Here is a 20668-nt window from a genome sequence, read left to right as displayed (position 1 = left end):
ATTAAATATTTATAATGGAATAAACTTGGGTGTTTGCAAGCCACAGCAAAATTCTGTGATTTGCCTGCAATCAGGATAACATAGTGAGAGCTGTACAACTCTGAGACTTCTCTCCCATGAATAAATGCCATAAGAATGTCTCCTATGTATGTCAACAGTTATTGTATTTATTGAAATAAATGGTAAGATCTTTCATTCTTCAGATTGGAGACAGACCTCGAAGGCAGATAAATGTGTGCTTAACTGCCAATTATGAATCTCTTTGGCCTTAGCAGGAATAAAAAACGTAATAGGACTTTTCTACCTCTTCTCTTTGAAATTCAGTAAGAAGAGAATAAGGATTTTTTTGTTGTATTTTTTTTATTTTTTCCCCTCATGGGTGGATGAACACCCTTTGCTTAGCTATTCCTTTTCACAAAATAATAGAGGCACAAAGGGCATTTCTGTGATTTATTATACATGCATCAGTCCACTCGAGTAAAGATTGGTGAAAGAAAGTGACCTTTATTATGAGAAAGGGGCTATAAGTGGAGGACAATTTTAATGTAGGCATTCTGTTTTGTGGGTGTGTGTGAATATGTATTTGTTTTTGAATATTGACTGTTGTCACTTTCCTGGCTAGCTCTCCTTAGAGAATGGTGCTTGCTCCTATTCATCCTTACACTTACTATTTACGTTTAAAACAAAGGTGTGAGGGATTTTGTTTATGTAAAGACAGTGCCACTTATGCCAGAAGTTGGGAAAAAGACAATGAAATGCACACCTGTTTTTCAGAAGGGTTGTTGTTGTTTTTTGGTTTGGTTTGGTTTGTTTTTTTGCAAGTAGACTATACGTTCAGTGCTTTGGGGTTTTAAAAGATGAGTCTTTTATATGGAGTGCAGTGAAAGCAAGTGCTATGGTTTTGTAGCAAGGGAGCTATTCTACTAGTAGCGAGGTCGCTGACATTTTGTTCCTTTTATACCAGTCTGCTTGTGCTCAGTCACTGATGTCATCTGGGGTGTAACAGGTAACACCTTTGGTGGGGTGGGGGGAAAGCAGGATTTCTGCATTTTAATCTGAACCTGTACAATCCCGGCTCCTGGCAGGAATACTGCTGAGTCAGGGTGCCCACACACAGGTTTCTGAGCAGGGCCAGCTGCTGCTGGAAGAACCCGGCACCACCACTTCTAAAGGCAGGCCATCCCAGCCCCAGGCAAGTCAGGTACCACACGTAACCATGTCGTTTATGCAGACGCATTCCTCTTGCAAACTGCTAGCCCTGCTGCAGGCAGGGAGGGACACAGCTTTCACCCATAATATTTTGTTTTCCATGTGGCACTTTGATAAAAAACAATTGAGCACAACGTATTAAACATCTAAAGCTATCCCATGCAATGCTGATATGTGGGCACCTAAGTGTTCTCCTGGATGAAGGCCACACATCCTTGGTCAAACCCCTGATGGCAGATACTTTTCCATATCATCAGTGGGGTTTAGACAAAATACTGGGTTTCAGCAATACTGGTCACAGGTATCTCTGCTTTCAGGATTCAGTGCTTTGTAGGTCAGCCTTCAACCACACAAACTAATTATGCAGGGAGATAGCCCAGATCTGCATGAGCCACTGGGAAAAAAAAAAAGAAATATTTTGTAAAATTTTTGTATCTCCTTCTCTAAATAGCTTAGTTCACATCTATATCCTGGTAGGGCTTGATTAAGCAGTATCAGAGCCAGTATCAGCAGTATGCAACGATACAGCTGTACATAGCTGAAAGTACCAGGACGTGTTAACCATCTGAGTCGTTACATTGCTTCTGTATGTTGTTGTTGTGATTGTTTCCAAAAACAGATTTGAGAGAGATGTGCTAAACCTCTAAACTTTCAGCAATTACCGTACATTAGTGGCAGTTAGATGTGAACCAGACGGCCGCCCACTCATACGTTTGGAGCTGTGTAATACTAAACATGGTTAAGTGTATTGATACGTTGTAGCCAGTCGCTGTGTACATGCCTGGTTCATCGAAAATCTCTATTTTGGCAGCATAACGGGTTTTACATGAGTGCAGTACTATCAGCAGAAGGCAGGGTTGAAGGCTGTGGATGCAGAGGTCAGTTTTTCCTTTGCCTGCTGTGGTTGCTTATCCTTAACGATAACATGAGGAGAAAGATACTTTATAAAAGTGCTTTGGAATGAATTGGATGCTTTGTGTTTAGGACCAAAGCCTGATATATTTACTCTAGAGAAAGATTAAACTTTTCTAAGGACAACTCATAGGAGTTTTGGCCACATAAGACCAGCTTTGATCCTGGGTTCATCCATAAAGTAGGCGTATTCAAGCTGCCTTGCATCCCAGCAGTTTGCATACTGTGCTGGAATATGAGGCTTGGGTATAAGCTTATGTATAGGCAATCAAATTTCTGTTTTGATGAAATACAGCTATAAATACCATATAATTGTTATAGGCATAGAATTAAAAACATACATGGAAAGAAATAAAAATATATAGCCTGGAAAGAGCAAAATAAAATAAGTGATTGCTTGGGGAGCTCAGCCACTCTCTCAGGAGCAAGCCAGTTGAATCTTAGGTTCAGAATAAGGTCTTTTTATTTAAAGAATAAATTAATAAATAATTTATGTTTCCTTAAATTCTGAATTTACTTTTATTTTCCAAAACAACACTTGAAACTAAAGGAGTTCTGTGCAAAAAGCTGAAGCCCAGTAGTAAAACTTCAAGCCCAGGGCTCAACAAGCATGATGGGTTAATTGTTCTGATTTCCAGACTAAGTGCAATTAGAACAGCTTATTGAGTATCTACTAAATATTAGCATGACCCTCATGTAAGTAACGTACTGAGTCTTAATTCCAGCTATGTAAAATTACATCAAATTCAGTTGTGAATTCATGTTTTCGTGTGGTAGTATCAGTGAGGGGAAAAATAAGCAGCAATGAATGTCTGTGGACAATTCAAGTCTAATTGCTGGTGGCATTAATGACATTTATTATTCATGTTTTTTTCCAACTCTTAAATAGCATAAATCATTAGTAATTTTTCCTTTCTTCAAAAAGGATAAAATGAGGACTAAAAATGTAAATATTTCAAATTCATGTAAATATGATGCTTTCCTCTTGTTCTGAGTCTTCAGAAAAAGACCATTTGACAAGAATCTTCAGGAAAGCCATTGTTTATCTCTCGATTGTCGGTAGTGTGAAATCCATTGGGCTCTAATCCTGAACACATTAAAGTCCATGGCATCAGGCCTGAGTCCCAAGAATGTGCTGCTCTCAAAGAGTGCATTTTCAAAGGAATCTGGTGGAGACAGGCATCCAGCTCTCGTGGAATTTGCGATTTGGAGCCTCAGCTAAAGCTAGGCACAAACGCTTTGACTGGAGAACGCTGATTTATGAAGATCAAAGCATTACCCAGGGGCAGGTTGGTTTTAACCAAAGGCTAATGAAAAACAATCAGGTTTTGAAAGTTGTATCGGTCTCTGTCAGCTTATCTGCCAAGGCCCTCAGCTGCCTGCCCAGCGTGCTGATGGGGTTCCGGGAGCTGGGAGCTGGCTGCCTGCCTCGGCCTCGGCTGCGGCACAGCTGCCGGGCGGGCAGCTCCAGCTGCCAGCTGATGTGCAGCTCCCCTGGTGCGCCGATGAGGCACCGGCGCTTTGGCTTCCAAGCCTGCAGCTCCTCGGCTGTCGGCTGCCTGGCAGCTGCGCCCGCACCAGTGAGCTGCAGGACAGCCAGAGCTTAGCACCGGACTGGCCTTCTGCAGAGAATGCCAAAATGTGGAGTTTTCCAAGAAGTAAACCAAATTCTGAAATTTCATAACCTTCCCAAGTGTAAAACATAATCTGCTCTCTTTTTGTTGTTACTTTCAGTTGTAACTGTTTGGGTTTTTTCCATGGTAGTAAACAACAACAAGAGGATGCATATTCAAACATTACTGAGCAGTAATATTTATCCAGAATTTCTCTGTCTTGGAGCTACCATCTCCTAAACAACCCCAAAGTGCAGAACATAAAGGTATTCTCCTGACAAATGCATAAGAAGAAAAAAAAAAAGAAAATCATGTAAGCAAAGTAGCACAATCTTTTGATGGTCTAGTTGCACTGGAAAAGTATCCTTCAGCAGGCGGTTTTAATAAGAAATAATTCAGCATTCTGCTGACCTTTACAACTTTAGCCTTTATGTAGGAATGAATTGTTTGAAAAACGTTTCTAGTTTAGTTGTCACAAACAGACATCAGATTTGCGGCTGATCCGTTTCATGAGCAGAGCCTTCCTTTTTCTTTTTTTTTAAAGCATCAAGCTTGATCTTGCACCCCATCTCCCATAGTTCTCAGGTGCTGGATCAATTCTGCTTCCTCGCAAATAAAAGGCTGTTTGAAAAAAAAACTGTGCACGTGGCTAAGATAATGAGGATAATAAAAAGGTAATCTTGGCAATTATTGTTGCTTACACATTCAAAACCAGACACGGTTTCCACCTCAGGAGCCATGCTGTGCCAAGCTGCTGAGGAAGGAGGAAGGATGCAGACTTACTGCTTATATGCACACACACATATATATATACTTATATATATGCACACAAACGTACATTTATATACATGAGGGAGGAGAATGCCTTTGATCTTTGTGTTTATAAAAGGAGCAACAGCATAGACCACTTGCTGTACAGACAAAGATATGAGACATAATAAAATCATTTATTACCTATAGAGCTCACTGACAAGAGCAGCCAAGACTCCAGCTGCAGCTGGTCACGACATAATGCCATTTGCTGACTGTTTTAGACTCCTTTCCTATCAGATCTGGCCCCTGATGCATAGCAGTGAGCAGGACAGAGCACCTCGCTTTGTGGCTGGGGAGGACACGCGAGTGCTGGCAGCCGGTGGCTGGTGCTGAGAGCTCAGGGCAGCCAGGGCTGCTGCAAGCAGGGGGCGAAAAAGGCAAATAGGGCAGAAGATACTTGCTGCATGTCAAACTTTACTTCTCGAAAATGTGTGAGAGGACGTTTCAGGGCCCCCATTGTTATTAAAAACAAATAGTATGTAATTAGCAAAAAAAATGCCTGGAGAATATTGTAAACTGGAAACTGACTTTCTAAATCTGTTCTCCTCATTTTACTTATTATCAGTTCTTTTCCAAACAATGCATATATAGCTGAGAGAAGTGCTTTTCCCTTATGAAAACTGCTCATATATTTTGATAAAGACAAAGACATAACTGAGTCATTAAACTTCATTATTTTTTTAGAGCTAATGTACCACTCCTCTTTTGTGGACAGAGCGCAATGGTAACAGGGGTTGCTTACAGCTCGACTTAGGCACTGTGCAGGAAGCTGTTTGGAAACGTGCTATTAAGCTTGTAGACAAGTAATTGTAAGACAGAGATATCGCTGAATCACCGAGGCTTTGCTCTGTAGGTAGTGGAGTCAGAGGTCAGCTCTGTGCTGCGGTTCCTTACTGCAGAAACGCACCAAAGACTGCGCCACTGGCAAGGTTCTCCATTGTGAATGGAGCGAGCACGTGGCCCCTATGGCAGATGAGTTTTATTCATACACTGTATAAACTTTCTCAGCATTTTTCGACTGGCATCAGTCAAACTGGAGTGGCTTTTCCTTCGCAGGCCTGTAGGACTGATTTTCAGCTCAGTCACAGGCTCACGCACAGATGGCAGAGCTCAGAGCACGGGTGGGCTGCATTTTGCTGTATGCAGCTCCCTGGAGCCAGAGGAGGTGTATGGGATTGCCAGGTCCATCCGAGCCCCACACTGTGAGTCTGAAGCTGCTCAGACCCTTGTGTCCCACCACAAGCCCACCAGTGGCAGAAGTACCCATTGGAGGCCGCCAAGGCGAGGAAGCGCCTGCGGCACAGGCAGCGCACGGGCAGGGTGATTCAGTCTGCGAGAGCAAGTTGTTTCTGTCATGCAGAGGCTGGGTGTCTGAGTGGGAAGGAAGCCAGCTGGGCTTTTTCTCCAACTAACGTACACAAGAACGGGAGTGTGAGAGTTTTTTTGATGGGGTCAGAATAACAGTAACAAGTATTATGCCTGTTACAATGGTGTGAATCTACATTTTGCCTGATTTCCTTCCTCCGCTTCTATTTAGAAGGAATAAAAAGAGGAGAATGGCAGAAAAAGCCATACGGTGCGGCTCAGGATAATGAGGTTTCGCTGCAAAGGAGCCCCAGCCGGTCTTTTGCAAGTCCCAGAGGAAAGACTGCCCGGTCCCTTTCGGGTTCATGGCACACACACGGAGCCTTCTCCTCTCCCCGGCCTGGCTGAGCAGCTCCATGGCTGCAGCGGGGAGGGAGGAAAGTACGATTTCTCCACTTCTGCCAGGGGCTTTGGGAATGCCTGTAAGGAGCAAAAAGCTCCCATGTTTGGCTGGGAACGCCTTTTTGGTCCTTACAAATAGCTGACATGGGGCAGGGGAGAATTGCGTTTATTTCTCCTAGGTGCTTTATAGTTAAAGAAGTATCATATAAGATCAGATGAAAAATGCCATTTTCCTTCAGTATTTTCTCATTTAGCCGCTTTCTCCTGTTAGCTGCAGGTTTTGCACCCAGGATTGTAAACGTTCAGCTCTTCATGAAATGACCTTTCTAAGAAAAAGAATGTAAAAAGGTTTATGAACATAAACTAAACTCTCTCTAATTAATGCCTTAGAGAAATATTTTTATTTAGTGGTTTCTTAATGTGTTCTAGTGAAATATGTTAACGTCCCTGCTAATTTATCTTGACTGATGAAAAGAAAGGAAACATATTCTGCCACCTCTAGTAATCATCCCACCTGAAATGGCATTTTTTTACGTATTTACATAATATGCAGATAGTCTGCATATCTGCTTGTTTTACCAGTGTTTACAACCAATTAATCTTGAACAAGTTTATCATCATCATGCTTTTATTCCAGGGATTCATCTTTATATCTGCGCCCCCCACCCTGCCCCCCCCCCAAAAAAAAGAAAAAAAAAAGGTAAATTTAAGTTTTACTATACTGTTGATATTGTGCTACTTCTACTGCGCACACCCCTGATCTACAGGCAGTTGTAGATTTAAATAAATAGCTGCTTCCATTCAAACAAAACGAGAGAACAATTCTGTCTCTTTTTAAGGTGTCCCTTTTCAATACAAGCTGAAATAATGTTGCCTGCCGTCCAAGGCCTCTACTAAATTCAAATATAAGAGTTTGATTGATTTGTTAGTAGCTGTGCATAGAAAGCAAGAAGATGAATTACCCTTGGAAAAACAACCAGAGCTGCCTGCTCCCAGCAGCAGAGGAGTCACCTGGGCAGCAGAGAATTGTCTTCCAAATGTTTTAATAAAGGGAGCAGGAGAAAAAGATCAGTAGCTGATTAATCATGTTGCTTGTGTTTTCAGGGACATGGGCTAATAGAGAAGCAAATGTTAGGAAAATATGTTTCAAGGGAAGGCCAACAGAAAAATCAGAGGAATGCACCCACTGATAATATCGTGTATAGAGCTTGAAGGAAATAGGAAGGAAAGAAGAGCAGATGAGAGGGTAACTCATGAAAGATCAAATCAAAACCATACACGTAATAATTTTTAAAGGTCATAGCAATACAAGAGGAATAAAATGAAAAAAAAAATGAAAAAAAATAGCTCCCTGACACTGTGTTTTCTTGTGAACCGCTATTGTAGGTGTTGGAGGGTTGCTTGTAAATGACAAAATGGCCGAGTAATCTGTGTCCTCAAGTCACCGTGCGTAAACTGAATGAATACTGAGAATCTGCCCTGACAGTGGACTTTCATCTTTGATTTTGGAATTTCCTAAGTCATTACTTGTCAGTTAATTAAGAGAGGCACTTCCTTCTGCATCCCTTCAGGCCGGTCTCCTCTGTTACAGAAAGATGAACTGTGAATTCTGAAGGCAGCAAGATATCATGCAGGCAGAAATGGCAGCCAGCCAGGGGGAAAGGGCTGTTGAGTACATTACATATATTGAGAATTACCGTGCTGACACTACCCAGCATCCCTAGATGAGACCATTCTGTTTCAGTGCAGTAGCTGCAAAACACTAATTGTGTGTCTGACAGAACAGTCATAGTTTCATTTGAGAGATTTAATGAGCTTCATGGTCTTGCTGAAGAATGGGAGAGATTTTTTGTTGTCAGGATGATTTATTAGTAATTGTATCTATTAACATTTTTAAAATGTTCAATAATTCCTTCAATACACCTTGTAAATTAATCTTAATAAATATGCAGTAGGAATCAGCTTACCCCAGTAATTGACATTTAATAGCATACAATAGCTACAATTTACTAAGATAACTTCTCAGAGAGTTTAACTCTTAATTAGCCCTAGGGAGAATGCTAACCCTACAGACAGTTATTTGTTTATAAAAAGCGTAATGTGAGAAAACACGCATGAATTTGTTTTTGCAGATTTCTGTGGGGTAAGTTACATGTGTGAGAACAGTTAGCAAATGGAAAACAGGAGCATAAATACATTTTCACTTTAGTCTACTGCATTTATCACCTCCAAATTCACAACAAGTACAACTTTAAAATCTTCTTTTTTTTTTCCTTTCATGCATTTTAAAAAATGTATCATTACTTAATTTTACTGTGTGGGCAGACTTGGAGTCATATGTATTAGAGGAGACGATATTCCCAGTGGTTTTGTTTTGCTACGAGTGTTACAGTGCCCTAGACCAGTGGTTAGTGGGGACACAGGAGACTGATTTGTGATGATGGCAGTACCAAAGTCTCAAAGGAAGCTTTGGTTTGAGAGAGAGAGAATCCTTTAGATACCTTGGCCTCGTCCCCAAAATATCTTGAAATCTGCTGATATTTGGTCTTCACTTCTCAAAATATCTTTTGATGGTCCTGTAAAACTGATCCAGGGTAACCTCCAAGGAAAACTAGAGGAGATCTCCAGGGGAGAGGCTAAGTTCAGAAATATGAATTGCTTGGGTTCAGCAATACGTATTGCAGAAAGTGAAGATAGTGAGTTACCATTAATGCTTATCTGCAGAAGTTTCAGGCTAAGCTCTCTTATTTCAACTTACTTAACTTGTTTAAACCATCTATTGCAAAGCCTTTGTTCCCAGTGACATTTTAGTTCTCACTAAAGAAACAGACTCATCGTGTAATTACATCACTGCTATTAATTATTAGACTTTTTCCTGTGATTGCTGCCTTTTTTGGGCATGCTGCTTTAACAACAGTGACACATCAAAACAGAAGACACTTTGAATGAGGTGCACAGCAGCCAAATTCACCTTTCAGATGTTCCTGTCTTCTTCTATATTCCCAAGCCAAAACGTTTCAAGAATTTTATGTATAAAACTATATTTACTATGCAAACCCACTTAATCAATAAGCAAAGTAATAATTACTGTCAGATTGCTTAATAATGTGACTTTATTATTGTTTGATTCTATTTCTATTTCCTTTGGTTCCCTATTATGGGACCATACATCTCTCACGTTAGTACTCCCGTGTTGCAGGGCTGCATTTCCATTGTGGTGATTTTACTTTTAATCTTCCTCTCTTCTTTGTCTCTGTCTTTCTCTCTCCATGTCCCCTGCTCCTCCTCTCCCCTTCCGTTCCCTTTTTTCCTTTGATTATTTTTCTGGCCATACTTTGCCAGCTGTGCACAGCCATTCAATTTCTGAACTGTCTGTTCCATTTAAAAATAAATAAATGGCAGCACATTCCCTTTTGCCTCTTCTCAGCCTCATGTCAGTGATATTCTCTTCTTGTTGCAATTATGCAGGAGTCTAAAAAGTTTTCAGCCTCACACCATTATAATGATTCCCTGCCCACACCAGTCGCTACTTTGATATAGCTCCATGTGATTTAGTTTTTCTCCCAGAAAGCATGAAGTACTGATTCCTTCTACCAGCCCATTTCAAGGTTTAGGGAAATTGCCTCACCCTTAGAGAACACAAGGATACATTCAAACAGTACGAGGTACATTTTCAAAGGGGTTCTTTGAAAGGGAGTCATACATCTCGTTAGCAAGTAATTGAGATTCATGGGCACAAATCATTGGCTGCTTTGAAAATGTACCCCTACAAAGCCTATAATTTGCTGAAGTTAAAAGAGGGCAAACTATGTTTGAGTGCATCAATTGTCAGTGAAAGCATATGTGTAGATGTGGATGTTCTGAGTCAACTTTAATCCTGGGTAAATACTCTCTGTTTCTCATGCTTGTCCTGGCCTCTTGGAGATGTAGATGGTATGGATTCCTTCTCTTACAGCAAGGAAAGTATATTTAGGTGAAAGAAAAGTGCATTTTGTCCACCCTATATTCAGCTGCACCTAAAGCCATGCAAAAAGGCTTTGTCCACTTTTATTGCACTGCCTGTCCCCCTCCAGTTAATTAATGAAAGGCTGAGGCTTGGAGGAGATAGAGATCTTGCTACTGCAGACATTTAAAAACAAGGAAACAAATAAAAACCCTGAGAAATCGTACAGGGAAAGAAATATTACAAAGGCTCATTGAGTAGTGTTCCCCCACAAAAGGGAGCTTTTCTGTGTCTGAGCTCTTACCATCCATCACTGGGGTTCTTCTGAAGCTAACAGGGCCAAATGCTCCCATCTCCAATATCATGAACAGTTCTGTCGACTACTATGGTTACTTTATATTAACCAGGATGCTAGAGAGCAAGATTTGGTTTACTGCATTTGTAATTGATGAAATGGCATGAAGTTTCCATTTTGCATCCACAACTGCTGACCATTGAGGCACAGACTCCCACACGATTTGCCTGGTGCTCACGCTGAGCGAGGTCTCCCCTCCTGGGCAGCAGCCCAAGGAATTTTAAATTCTGTTCTCACATTTATTCTGGACCATGCTTCTCTCATTTCAGTACAGCTAGGTATCAATTCCCATGTAACAGCTTGAACAGGTTCTTTGGCAATTCTTGTGGCTGTTGTATCACCCGAGAGAAATCACTTATGCATATTGCTTTAGAGTGTTATCTTGAGCTGAGATGATTTTCTAAGCTGGTGTTGTTGTAACGGAAAAAGCATCATCTTTGATTCTGATACTATATACAGAAATATTACAAAATGAGCAAAAAGATACGACTTTTTTTTCTTTTTTTTTTTTTTTTGATGGGCTGAGTGACTATATGGATGAGGTTGTCTGTGAATCTTTGCACAGGGAAAGGCTCTTAAGCTCTTGCCGTTACACTTGCCTGTATACATCACTTGTTCTTAGCCAAGCCAAAAAGATACATTCTTGGGGATTCTGCTGCTGTGTTGCAGCTTTCCTTCATCTAAATCAGAGGTAATCTTGGTTAGGTAGTTTGATATGTCGATGTGTGACCAACCTCTCCCTGCAGATTAATATATATTGTATAAAACCTACCTTCTTTCTAGAATTTAACTTTATTAATAATTGATCTCAGAATAATCCATCTAAGGAGAAGCTTTATGTGGACTGCTAAGTCCTTGTAATCTAAAAGATAAGAGAGCTGTATGCAGCGTCCTGTGCCTTGGTAAAAAAGTGGAGTTCTTTAGGAAGTTTAGGTTGTTTTAGGGAGACAACCCTGTTTTCTAATGTTGCTTGTAGTTTTGAAATGCTGGTACTCAAACATAACATACTGAAAAGAGCGGGTTATGTTTATAAATATGTATGTATATTTAAATCATTAATCTGTATTTTCTGGAAAAAGAAAGGTTATTTATGTATACCTTTTCCCCAGTGGAGGTGCATAGCCCTTACACTCCTATAAAGGCTGATAGATAAAGGTATGCATGGTGCAGCAAGCTGAGAAAAACATCATAAAGAAGAATTACAGCTTCTGTGAAGGGACATGGTGAACTGAGATTAACTTCACATCAGCATATAAATTGACGAACAGCAGAAAAGCATTTCATGGAGCTTGGCATGTATCTAAGTAAGTAGGACAGCCATCTCAAAGTACGAATAAATACAAAACAATTGTATGTGAAAGATACGTTTCAGAAATACCTGCTCTTTTATGTCAGTGTTTGATATTTTTTGGCAACACTAAGTATTGAATTTCATATAATCTCTTTATTAGAGATTTCTTAGAATTACTTAAAGCAGGTGTCTCAACAGAGACAGACAGCCATCCTGTTTGAATAACTGAGCATCTGTCTCCATTAGTATAACTCTCTCTGGTTTACTTATCCTTTTGTTTGATACATTATCCTTTAGCGATAGGATGGACTATAAGAAGACCGAGAATTTATAAAAGAATCCTGAAAAGGAAAATAGCTTTTTAGGTTCAAATTTAGTTCCTTTTTTTTTTTTTTTGGTTTTCTGACAAAGTATTTATTAACACTCAGCATTAGATAATATACTGCCTTTTTCTCAAAACAAAACAACAAGCCAAAATGAAGTATAGGTTTTTATGTATGTGTTTATTCACAGACCACAGAGGGGTAGGATGGTGGCAACATGCTTCAACCAACCAGATGTAAAGTGTACAACACTTATGGTTCTGATTTGGAACAGGCAGTTTATAAACCTGCAAGGGTATCCCTCCTCTCTGTTCTTTCGAGTTCTCTTACATTTTTTTTTCTTTGTGATGGAAAATAACACACCTCTGTTTTTCTAATTTATCTTTACTACATATCAAAATGAAGGTCCTGTGTTAAAAACGCATGAATTGTGTCACCTTTTTGTGATACTCCGTGCATGTGTTCCTAAGGCAGGTACACCTGCACTCCTTCAGAAAACCCCTTTTCTTCTGAACCACCTAACTACTATTGAAATGAAACTTAATTGCTTAAATCTGGCCGCTGCTTCATGTCCTTGGCTGAAAGGATGTGAAAATGCTTGCTGCTTAAAAGCAAGGAGTGCCCGAGCTGTCTGACCTTAGCACTCTGAATATTTCCTGCTGTCAGAAGAGGAGAAAAGCCCACTTCTTAAATATCAGATTAGTTCTGCAAACCTTCTGCCTTCCCACTCATTTATGGATGATTTCTATAGAGGGATGGGTGAAGCTGTGAAGGTGAAAATACATGAGACACAGAGTGCTGCCTTCAGAAGTGTTAATGGGCTAATGGGCGGGTTACGGCCCTGGTCTTCCCAGCAGTGAGCGATCCACTGGCACCACTCGCCCTGCTTGGCAGCCACTGCCGTGGAAGTTGTGATCTCCTCCACAAGTGCATCTACTTCATCTGCATATGCTTCATCTCTGCTTCATCTGCTGCTTGTAAGTGCCACACTGGAGTCAGATATCTGCTATTCTAAAAAAGCAAAGCCATTTTAATTTTTAAAGCACTGCTAAATAACTTATAAGTGCTTTTTAAGGAAGTACTTGACCAGATCAGGAAACTAGCTATCGCTTCCTATTCTGTGGCTACCTACAAGTTAACGCATTAGTACAGGCTGCAAGGAGAGGAGAGCTCTGATGCTCTTTGGAAATCTGATATGGAGAAATATATACTGTATATCAGAGAGATGTATCTTAGTATCAAGGTAGCTAGTGTTGTGTCTTGAGTGCTAGCTTCCAGGGGTACACAAGTGGCGTGAAGAACAGAGTTTAGCAGTTTTCTCGTAATTTTAAGAAAAATGACCTTGTCTCATAGGTAAGAAGAAATGTTATCAGCTTCACTGAGACGAATACGTAGAAACCGGGAACACTGAAAAAAATAGGTACTTAGGCAGTGCCGATAGTCAGAGGTTGATGCACAGTTTTGAGAAGGCAATGATTCTGGGAGAGAGGGATTTATCTGCATGTGTTTGCACTCCTGATCTCTCCTTCAACTGCAGCACCGCTGTGTCACCACTCCCTCCAAGTGTCCTGGAAATCCTCCAGCTCTGAGCCCTAAGGATAAATATCCCACCCTTAATCAAGCACTACTGTTTTGTTGTGTGAGTGGATATTGCTTTTCTTTTCAATTTCTAGCAAAACTTATTTTTTCGGTTATGTTTAGGTTACCATTTGTTATATAACAGCTCTACAAATCCTATCCAGTGGCTGGACTTTTATGAAGAAAAAATAATTAATATAACAGCCTACAGTATGACAGCCTTTTACTAGTTTTAAAGCCATTTTCGATCTTTACTGGACAGGAGGAACAGTACTGTGAGAGCTAAAGCTTTTTTTACTGGATGCTTTATGCTTACATGCTTGAATTAATGGCTGTGTGGTTTGTTATGCCTGCCTGTCTTTATATCAGCTGAATAAGGAGAGTACAGACATATCACGTATGTTAATATCGTGTTTAAGGGTATCTCTTGTGTTCTGTTGTCATTCTTGCCGTAATGTCTGATACTGAATTCTTAACTGAGTTAAGTCCCAGGCTTCACTCAAAGCAAATGCTTTATAGAACAGATACACAATGGCCACTGCTCTGTGACGTATGGATGATATAAACTCATGTGAAAGGTACGGTCTGTCTTCTGCTCTATGGAATGGAAGTTCTTCTTATGGAACCATGTTTAACCAGGATGTGTCACAAATCAACCCTTAAACTTGTACTAAAATGTTAATAATTTTAATTAAAGGCTAAAATTTTAAACGTTTAAAACTTACACGCAAAAAAAAAAAAAAACAAACAATCTCAAATGCAAAGTTCAATTCAGTTGGTAAATTGTGCTGATCCTTGTCCTGATGATGTACTTAAATCCCCTTATGTAAAAGACAGCGCACAGCAATGATAATATACGTGAAAAATATTAGAAAACCTTCCACTGTTAGATCCAGATGCAGAGATGTGGAAATGCCTCATAGCTTTTTTGCATTCTCTCTGTAGCCTTTTTCCAGCTAACAGACTCAGCACACCTTCTGCTCCAGCAGAGCCTGCCTCTGAAACATCTAGTGCACATTAGTTACCCTGTTAACCATGTGCATTCCCTAAGGATTTGGTAATAAAAGAGTCCTTTTGAATCATGGTATTTCTAATGTGTAAAATATGCTTCAAGTAAGACATTAATATTTTCTTTCTTTTCTCATTTTAAAAGAAAATCCAGAACAGCAAGGTGCCACATGTTTTAGAACATATTGATATTTTAGTGGGATTTTGAAACTCAGCTATAGTGCTTGTTTTGTTGTAAGTTCCTCAGAAAAGAGAAAAAAAAAAAGGAAAACTGAATTTATAATTAAGACAAAACTGTGACTAAACTTAGTGCTTTTAAGAATTAATTCCTCTATTTTAAGAAGTCAAAAATTATCTCAGAATAAAATTTCAATCTGATACTCATAGTCATAGAGGATGGAGTAGTTTCACTGGTCTGAAGATGCGATGCAGACCTGAATTCAAGGCTGTGATACTGAAAGCAAACATTTAATGCTGCAAATGTTTTTATCAGAGTAATTCCCATGCATATTACTTTACCACAATAAGGGTTTCTTCTAATGATTGTGTACCAAAGGATGTCATTGTAGTGCTCCCACTTTCTGTGCCGTTCTGACCTGAGCAAGGCAAAGGAGCAAACTCTTTCCTCAAGGTTGGAAAGGAGCAGCAGCTACCTCCCCAGCCAGTCTGTCTGTCTGTCTGTGTCCCAGAGGTGATGTGCAAAGTGGAGCAGCTTGCCTGCTGTCCCCCCTGGAAAGGACAAATACAAAAGATCTACTTGGGCTCACTAGGACAGGGAAGTAGGGAGGCTGAACACTCATCTCTGAAAGGAAGGAAAAACCAACTCCTTCAGTAAACCTGTATTTACTATATGAAGAAATATTAACCAGAATTGAAAAAATAATCCAACAAACACTACCATCCAATAAAAATCCCCCTCCCCTGTCACTAGTAATTATAGAATTAGAAATGTTGGCAGTGTTGCTACCAGAATTAAACTATCGGAATTTCACTTAATAGGGTAAGAGTCTCCCCGGCCGTGGGGTGTCAGGGCAGGCAGAGCAATGCCTGTGACCCCACGTCCAGTGACACATTGCTGGTCACCAGGGGACAACCCTGGGGGGGGTTCTGGGGTTCCATCCCCAGGCACATCACGCTGCATTATTCCCAGGCATTGATTGTATTTGTTAGTATGGCTGTCATGTGAGAAATAGTGCACTGGCACTCTCCAAATTTGAGTCAAGTATTCTCTATATTTAGTTGGTTAAATATAGCAGTAAGGTCAACTGGGAAATCTTAAGTTCTGCTGTGGAGAGCAAGAGCTATTAGGAAGCCACACAGCTGTGGCATGCAAAATGGCAATACGCCCACCCACTGGACCTTTGTCTCATTTGCTCAGCTACCCAAATTTACAATGAAAAAGGACCCACAAAGTTTTGTCTGTTTATATGATGGTAATTTTGAAAATGTTCCTCACTTGACAAATCTGTTAATCTGTAGGATGCTGGATAGCCTGGCCAGTGGCTGTATGAGCATCTTCTGCTCCTGTGCCTCAGTCCCAGAAATACCACACGCTGTGAAAGATTGAGAAAGGCTCATACTGAGGACTCAGGATATTGTTGATCTCTTTGATGACAGAGGCAATCAGGGTGTTTGTGCAATATGTGTATTTGACAAATAAGAGCCACAGGGAAGTTTAAGTTGCAGTATCAGAGGGACTACATCTGCTTTACAAATTTCCTAACACTGATAGAATATGCACAAACTGCTCCCAAATGCTATTAGTTGCCAAGTATCATTATTATAAGTGCTAGTAGAAGACTTATGATCAACTTGAATTATCAATCCCTTATATTTTTGTAGAACCTAGAAATGAACGGGAAATTTCCTCAAACTTGGTTTGGATGCCAATTCGAGGATGACATTTGCCTAGTGGCAAATAGTGGCTATAGCCACTTAAATGTGAAACTCCTCCACTGGTAAGACTCTATTAATTTCCAAATGACTGTGTTTCACATTCTTATTTTTTGAAAGATATGTCAGCTAATCAGTATGCTTCCTGAGAGAAATCAATGCATCTTAGCAACCAGAAGCTTCAGAACTGGTAATAATGCTAATACTGGTCCTCAGTCTTACTCAGAAAACTTTGCTCAGCCTACACAGAACTTCTGAAACAAAGTGTTCCAGTTTCACATCAATTTCTGGGAAAGCAAGTGCTTGCTTATACCTCTTCTGAGAACCAGACTGGGCTTTGAAAGGGCTTGGTGGGAAAAAAGTCTGTTCTGAGCAAATATAGAGTTAATTGATATATGGCAATTTTCTTATGCATGTCTTTAACTATATTCATATCTAGGCTCTTTGCACTTGTTTATACACCCAGAGCTGTGTGTTAAGATTAACGTGCTGTCACAGCTAATGCACAAGGAGTGTAATTACCTGTTTCCCTGGTTGATTTTTCACATGCTTTGATTTTGGCGTGGTTGGAGGTTCTCACCTGTTCATCTTTTCACTTCTATTATAATTCATCTCAGTAAAAAGAAAACAGATGAAGTAAAATTCTGCTCATATCTTCGGTGTATTTTCTTGCAACTTTTTTTGCCACTAAAGCTCACCTCTGATGTTCCCACTCTTCTCCAGTCTCTTATTTGCCCTGTCATGATGCAGTTTGCCGATCCCACAGTTGCAGACATGCAACTCTGTGTGGGTCTGCACAGTAAAATGGGTCATGAAATTATCAGATTTAAAAATAAATATTTTGTTGTTGTTTTTGTTTATAATAAATGAAAGAGCAACATGGGACAGAGTGAAGTGATGAGGACAAGGGCAGGACAACTCTGCCTCTGAGGTGGAAATTATTTATGGAATTACATCCAAATCAGCTCTAATTCATCTGTTGTGCTTCATAATACAGTCGATACTATAATTACTAACACAGCCTGGTACAGTAATGGCAAGACACAAGCTCCTGCATAGTGATGGTAAAGAGTCATTTCTTTCCAGATAGATCCCATCCAGGAGCTCCTTGTTTGATGCATACTCAAATTCTAAAGATTGACAGGTTAGGTGAGGGGCAGCCCTCTGTCAGGTTTCGTCTCTGTGCAAATGAGTTACCTTTTAGCATGAGAAACCGAATCTGTGCCTTTATCAGAGTGACATAGCACTGCAGTGTACAGCAGGTAGGAAATAAATGAGGCTGTAGATGACGTACTAAGGACCTGGTTTTGGCCTCAGGAAAAAGTCCAGTCAGAAGGCATCCACAAGGCTTGCACCTTCCAGCACTGCTTTCTGCCTTTAGCTTCTCTTATTTTGTCACTTCTTTTATCATTTCCCAGCACGTGCAAATGCTGCATGTGTTCCCACAGGTGTTTTATGTACTGCATAGTGTCAGAAGCTCACATACAAAATACCTGCAGGACTGAGCCAGTCATGCTGTCTTTGGTTTAATTTGTTTTGTTGATTTTTTTTCATTTTTAAAAATAAATAGCATTTTGCTTTCCTTTGTGGGATCATTTTTTTTTCTTTTTTTTTTCCTTTATATGATTTGTTTGTTTGTTTGTTTTGTGATGAGAATCCTGGTATGATAAGGAAGGTAACAGGAAATCAGCCTAACCCTAGTGAACTTTTTTCATACCTGTATAATTGTGAACATAGAATCTTTTTAGCTTCTGTGCTTTGCAGTGCTCTCTCTGGCAATCCTATCAAGCCTTGATTCAACAGCCAGTGATTTTTGATTTGCTTCTTGGGAGAGTTTTTGGAGCTCTGGGTGCAGGCTATTGATGGGACTGAGTTTTATTGCTCAGGAAACACTGACGTTGCCTTTGGTAACTATTCTTTTGTCTTCTCGGTGGTGAATCGTATGACACAGGTACCCCTGGCAGACAAAATGCTGTCACAGGTGGACTTGCACTTACACTCAGCAAACGCTGATAAAATGTCTGGGTGAGTGACTGGATTGTGTTTTAAGGTGTTACACACCAAAAAAAAGGTTTCTAAAAGATTTCTAAATCCGGAGAGACTCATCAATACCCCTATTACATCACAGCTTCTAAAGGAAAGTGCCAAATTTACTGCTGCTCAGTAATCCAGATTTACTGTTCCTTTTCTCCATCAGCACGAATGGAGAATCAGTCCCTCCCATTAAGCAGCCAAATGAAAAGGCTGTTAAACTGCATGGAGGTGATATTTATTTTTCCTCGTGTTTTGTGCATCTAGAGTGCATTGTGTCAAAGTGAGGAATGACTCTAAGTAGGGTAGCAATAATGGCAGTAATGAAGATGGTCTCTGAGTTGGATGGTCAGTAAATGCTGTGGAATCGTGACACTAACAAAGAGAAATGTTCCTATCTACATGTATTGCTTTATCTTTCTCTTCAGATCAATAAGCTGTCTCTAGTTGCTTTATTCTGCTTTGGACTGTACAATTGAATTGTGTCCTGTGCTTCCCTCTGTCTTTTGATGCATTATGCAGAAGTCCTCCATTTTGCTACAAGAAATCCAGACTTGTTTAATACCCAGGTGATTTGCATTGCCAGCACCCAGTCTTGGTGCCTTGCAAATCCATTTTTTTCATTCCTATCTATTTTTCAGAAGCTGGGGGGCTTGTTTTCTACCAGAGCCTTGTGCAGCCTCTAAACCATCTTTCCTTACACAGGAAAAGGGATTGAGGCTCTCTATGAAGAATGTATTCTTCACCATGCTTCTATTTTTTTTTTTCTTTCTCGAGCCCTCTTTTTAGGCCCTGTAATCAGCCATCTGTAACAACGAAAAGTTAGTCTCTTTGCTGAAGGCTGCTGCACATCATTTGCCTGTTCCCCAAATAGTTTCTGATACCTGATTCATTCTGATTAATTTCACTGCAACAGATCTTGTGTCTATGAAGCAGATACAAGAAATCACTGGTTTACCTGTAATGATACCACCAATGCAGTTAACTTCTAAGTGCACGTAAAGGAAAAAAGAAAAAAAAAAAAAGATTGTTAGGAGCTTAGGATGAAACAACTGGTTTTAGGAAGGTCTTTTGAGGTAGCTGTAGCATGAAGAGATATAGACATAAACCTCCGTGTCTGTTCTGCATTCTTTACTGAATTGCTGAAAATACTTTATAGTTGGTTGTACATGGAAAGGCCATAGCTGGGACCGTGTGCGACACCCTGGGAGTTTCACCCACCACAAATGAGATAGTAACAGCTACCACTGACTTCTCACGAGCTTTTTTCAGTGTGGTCCTTTCTCCTTACACTGGGGGTGGCATTACCTTGCTGCTGCTTGTGCCTTGCCTTTCCCTATGCAGCCTACAGTGCCTCTGCAAACAGTGGAGAAGGAGTTGCTTCACTCTTAGCTTGGGCTCAATTCCCCCTCCCAAGGGAGCTGAAGAAAGGCCCCCCTCGATGTTGGTGGGAGCTCTTCAGCCCTTTTTACTACTGCCGCCAGAAAAGACACCCTTAGCCTTCACTGTTCCAGCGCTGCCTTTGCTGTGGTACATACCGTGGTGGGTTCTGTTGAGCAGAGTGTGCTAAGTACCCAAGCTGGGGATCATTTTTCATTGCCCTAAATCTTGTAAAGTCTTCATGCCAGTACAAAATGGATGTCAGATGCTGATCTAGCTGCATTTTGCATCCAGGGCTTGTTGTTTTATTGTGTGGTAGGGTAATTTATCAACTTACAGTTAAAGTACTTTCTTCCCAAGAGACAGATACTTAAAATCAGCTGCTTAGAACATCAACTTCTTTCACTAATATGAAAGAACAAAATGTGTAACTACTCAAGATATTTTGTTTTGTAAAATAGTTAGAGTATGCTATAGTGACTAATTTCCTATCAAATTTCATGTTTACATTTAATGGTCACAAACAGGGTTTGTTTACTTTAGTATAATTGGGATTCTGCACTAAATTACAATCTCTTCTGTCTTTGCTTAACTCTTTCAATACTACTCTTA

General features: G+C 40.2%; 1 protein-coding gene and 1 long non-coding RNA gene across 4 annotated transcripts in view; one reads left to right on the top strand and one right to left on the bottom strand.

Moving 5' to 3' along the window:
* Positions 1 to 20668, top strand: part of LOC310882273 — a 247681-nt gene that overhangs the window by 96356 nt on the left and 130657 nt on the right. The window lies entirely within an intron of this gene.
* Positions 1 to 20668, bottom strand: part of SHISA9 (shisa family member 9) — a 180186-nt gene that overhangs the window by 39147 nt on the left and 120371 nt on the right. The gene's annotated exons all lie outside the window — the stretch shown is intronic.

Source organism: Anser anser (genome assembly GCF_964211835.1).
Source record: "Anser anser genome assembly, chromosome: 15".
NCBI classification, from domain to species: domain Eukaryota; kingdom Metazoa; phylum Chordata; class Aves; order Anseriformes; family Anatidae; genus Anser; species Anser anser.
Note: the sequence above shows the minus strand (reverse complement) of the source record. Positions and strands in the feature narration are given on the sequence as shown.